Here is a 4,965-nt window from a genome sequence, read left to right on the forward strand (position 1 = left end):
TGTGCTCAGAAACATACTGGGAGCCAATGTAGGTAGTTCAGGACCGGTGTTATATCGTCTCGGCGGCTGCCCCAAGTTACCAGTCTAGCTGCCGCATTCTGGATTAGTTGTAGTTTCCGGGTCACCTTCAAAGGTAGCCCCACGTAGAGCGCATTGCAGTAGTCCAAGCAGGAGATAACCAGAGCATGCACCACTCTGGCGAGACAGTCTCAGCCTGCGTACCAGATGGAGCTGGTAGACAGCTATCCTGGACACAGAATTGACCTGCGCCTCCATGGACAGTTGTGAGTCCAAAATGACTTCAGGCTGAGCACCTGGGCACAGTCACCCCATTCAGGACCAGGGAGTCCTCCACACCAGCCCGCCCCCTGTCCCCCAAAACAGTACTTCTGTCTTGTCAGGATTCAACCTCAATCCATTAGCCACCATCCATCATCCAACCGCCTCCAGGCACTCACACAGGACCTTCACTGCCTTAAGGTAGCAAATTCCATAGTTTAACTGTGTAGTATATGAAGAAGTTCTTGTGCAAGTTTTGTGCAAACTGAATCTTCCAATACAGTACTCACCTTCATTGCATGGCCCCAAGTTATAACCGTCTGAGAAACTTCTCTCTGCCCAATTTCTCCACTCTATGAATAATCACATACACCTCTATTAGCTCCCCGCTACTCTGTTTCATTGTTCTAACTTTATAAGCACCAAATGTAACGTTTCCTCATAGGAGAGTTGCCCCTGCCCTTTGACGATTTGGGTTGGCTTTTTCTGAAACTTCCCCAGCTCTACAATATCATTTTGAGGTGTAGCAACTAGAACTTTTCGCAGTATCCCAAGTGCAGTCGCATCTTGTCTTTGTACAGTATAATATTATGACATTGGCAGTTTTATTTTCAGTCCCTTTCCTAATATGGAACTTGCCTTTTTTAAAACATGTGCCACACAACAGGTTGACATTGGGGCAGCCTAGATAGCTCAGTTGGTTAGAGTGTGGTGCTAATAATGCCAAGGTTGCAGGTTCGATCCCTGCATGGGAAAGCTGCATATTCCTGTATTGCAGGGGGTTGGACTAGATGATCCTCAGGGTCTCTTCCAACTCTACAGTTCTATGATTCTGATTTTCATTGAGTTATCCATCACAACTGCAATACAGTGGTGCCTCGGGTTAAGTACTTAATTCGTTCCAGAGGTCCGTTCTTAACCTGAAACTGTTTTTAACGTGAAGCACCACTTTAGCTAATGAGGCCTCCTGCTGCCGCAGTGCCGCCGGAGCACGATTTCTGTTCTTATCCTGAAGCAAAGTTCTTAACCTGAAGCATTATTTCTGGGTTAGCGGAATCTGTAACTTGAAGTGTATGTAACCTGAAGCGTATGTAACCTGAGGTACCACTGTATCTATTTCCTGGTTATTTGCCACCAAACCAGACCCACTAGTATATATATATGAATATAGAAAAAGATTTTGCCCCTGGGTGATCACTTTGCACTTTCTTACATTAAACCTCATTTGCCATTTTAATGTTCATTCATCTAGTTTGGATAGATACTTCACGAATTCTTTATCACTGTAACGGCTACCATTTTAGAATTTCTTGAAATGCCTAATTCTGAGAGGCATTTTACCCACAAAAGGGAGGGAGGAATGACTGCAAAAAATAAAATAAAATAAATGCAAGCAAGTATTTTGACCAAGTCCTATGTGAGATTTCAACATGTTTTCATGTGTTTGTCTTAAATACACTTACAAAAGTCTCTCTCTCTCTCTCTCTCTCTCTCTCTCTCTCTCTCTCTCTCTCTCTCTCTGTGTGTGTGTGTGTGTGTTGGTTCATTTATCTGTAACTAATTATTCAGTGATGCATAAAAATGTCTCAGCATATTGCTCTATATTGATGGATTTTTCAATATACCAAAATGTGAAATAAATAAGTTGGAAGCACTAATTCTGGGAAGGAAAGTTCACCTTAAAAAATGATCAGATTGTGTTGGGGGTTTGGTGATAATTATAATGCAGCAATCAAGGGACGCGGGTGGCGCTGTGGGTAAAACCTCAGGGCCTAGGACTTGCCGATCGCATGGTTGGTGGTTCGAATCCCCGCGGCGGGGTGAACTCCCGCCGTTCGGTCCCGGCTCCTGCCCACCTAGCAGTTCGAAAGCACCCCCAAGTGCAAGTAGATAAATAGGTACCGCTTTATAGCGGGAAGGTAACGGCGTTTCCGTGTGCTGCGCTGGTGCTGGCTCGCCAGAGCAGCTTCGTCACGCTGGCCACGTGACCCGGAAGTGTCTTCGGACAGTGCTGGCTCCCGGCCTCTTAAGCGAGATGAGCACGCAACCCCAGAGTCAGACACGACTGGCCCGTACGGGCAGGGGTACCTTTACCTTTACCTTTAACCAAGGATAAGAACAAAAACATCAGGAAGAGAAGGGTGGGGAGTAAAAAAAAACAAAACAAAAAGCTAATGGTATATTGTCTGTGAAGTAAATTTGCTAAAATCTTTGAAAACTTTTTTAAAAAATCAATTTAAAAGAAGGAAAGTTCACCTTTAATATTTCCTTTTCCAATGCCCTATCAGAAAAACTTAATTGGTTCAAAATATCAACAACTGCGATGTTAACTCAACCAATTAAATTGTGCCCTTATTGATTAAAATTTGTTTCCACCTTTAGATGCTGAATCTACTGATTAAACCAAATAAAGACTGTGGCCCTAATGAAAGTATTCTTATGTCCTATATGCCACCTACTGACTACAAAATACTAGTGCATGAGAAGAATTGATTCCGATTTCTACAATGAACGACCTAAGACTAAGTGAAATGCAGTATGTTGTATTATAACACCAAACTTAACAGCTTCTAAAAAAAAGGTCAATAATTATGAGTCTCTACACTAGATATAACAAAACAAAACAAAATGGTAAAGAACAAATGGCTAAGTTTTAACCTTCATTAATTTTATGTGAGTGATTAGACAACACCATATGTTTTTACAGCGCTCCGGATCTGGGAAGTCAGACCTTTCCCGCACAAATGAGTCAAAACCCCACTGACAACTCGCAACTCATGTTGTGCTTAAATTATCATATATTGATTGAAATGCTTGTTTTCTTCTGTGTGCTTGATTTTTTTGAGCCCCATGGGCACAAGTCACAGAGAAAAATAAAATAAAATTGAAATCAAACAGTTTTATTCATATGCTCAGTGCACCAAAGTAGAAAGGAAGACAAAATGGCGCCAAAGGATTTCAAAGGGAGAAAGTTTTCTTAAAGACCCAAAATATAGAATTCAATGTATTGTGCAATATGGACTCAATAATGCAATCCATTATTGAGGGTGGCGCTGTGGGTTGAACCACAGAGCCTAGGACTTGCCGATCAGAAGGTCGGCGGTTTGAATCCCCACAATGGGGTGAGCTCCCGTTTCTCAGTCCCTGCTCTTGCCAACCTAGCAGTTCGAAAGCATGTCAAAGTGCAAGTAGATAAATAGGTACCGCTCTGGCGGGAAGGTAAACAGCGTTTCCGTGCGCTACTCTGGTTTGCCAGAAGTGGCTTAGTGATGCTGGCCACATGACCCAGAAGCTGTACGCCGGCTCCCATGGCCAATAAAGTGAGATGAGCGCCACAACCCCAGAGTCGGTCATGACTGGACCTAATGATCAGGGGTCCCTTTACCTTTAATGCATTAGACACATTCTTCCAAATCTGTTCATAGAATGTTAGAGTTGGAAGAGGCCCAAGAGTCGTCTAGTCTAGTGTTCACCCCTTCACCCCCCCGAATATATATAGTATAGTTTTATGAGTTAATGTACATAAGTAAGCCTGGGAAACAGAGTTAAACTTAGAGCACTGTTGGATAAAAGCCAGATTGCATTCAAAAATTGTGAAAGAGGAGAGAAAAAATGGTGCAATTTGCATGAGCCAAGTGCAGGGTTTTTGGGATAGCGGAGGGACGTTTGTGATTGCCCTTTCTTTCATTTTACAATCCATGTCATCTGTAGTCTGCTGCCTCCCTGGGTGACAGAGCTGAGTGATCAATTAAAGCCCAGGGGAAGGAATAATGAGGTAACTCCTCCCATCAGGAAGCCTGGGCAGTCAGCGAAGATCCAGAATTAGGGGGGGGAAATGTTTACTGGAAAGAAGAACACATACACAACCCTTGGCTGCCTCACAACAAGAGTGTTTCAATCCACTTAAATCACACACATCTAAATTTCTAATTTGTGCTTGAGCACTTCCCACAAAATAAGGATGATTTGGAGACACTACCAGGCTATGAAATGGGGGGTGGGGGTGAATCACATAAAAGAGGTTAGGGAATAGGGTAGGATGCAAGGCACTTGGTGGTTCTGGCTTGGAAACTTGATGTGTAATCTCCACAATTCCTAGGTTAATGTGCCTACCTCTTTCATTTATTTCACTGGACTTAAAGGTATGCAATGCTGGCAGAGCCTGAGCCATAGCTTTTTAGGGTGATTTCTTTGCAGGTCTTCACAAAATCCCAAGTTTTAAGATTCTGAAACATGTATCACACAAGTGTGAAAAAGCCAAATGTGATTTCATTTGAAGATAATGACCCAACACAGCCTGGCTTTCTCATCCGAGTTGTCACCATAATATTTTCAATAGCCATTAGTCTGAAAAGAAACAATCCCTTCTGTCATACTCATTTCAGGGCAACATTTGACATCCTCCCCCTCATCCCATACACATGCCTTCCATCTGCCAAAAAGTCTAATCTGTTTGGCAGCTAGAAAAATCATTAGACCAATTAAAAAATCTCATTTGAGGACATGGCAATTGGACGCAAACCACATATAAATAATGTTAAAATTATGTGACTGGTACAGATGGTTGACAAATATAGTTATGAAACATTCAGAGATCTGTGCTCTGAATTAGAGCAGGTGATATGTTCAGAAGTACACTTTTGCGCATGGAGCCACAGCTACATTGAAACCTCCAGGCACATGAAT

At 42.7% G+C, this 4,965-nt stretch overlaps 1 non-coding gene across 1 annotated transcript; it reads left to right on the top strand.

Annotated features, from left to right (window-relative positions):
- The first annotated feature begins 958 nt into the window (after positions 1 to 958).
- Positions 959 to 1,041, top strand: TRNAI-AAU (transfer RNA isoleucine (anticodon AAU)). The gene has a single exon. It is a non-coding gene; the product is annotated as a tRNA-Ile (tRNA).
- The last annotated feature ends 3,924 nt before the right edge of the window (positions 1,042 to 4,965 follow it).

Source organism: Podarcis muralis, chromosome 4, assembly GCF_964188315.1.
Source record: "Podarcis muralis chromosome 4, rPodMur119.hap1.1, whole genome shotgun sequence".
NCBI classification, from domain to species: Eukaryota; Metazoa; Chordata; class Lepidosauria; order Squamata; family Lacertidae; genus Podarcis; species Podarcis muralis.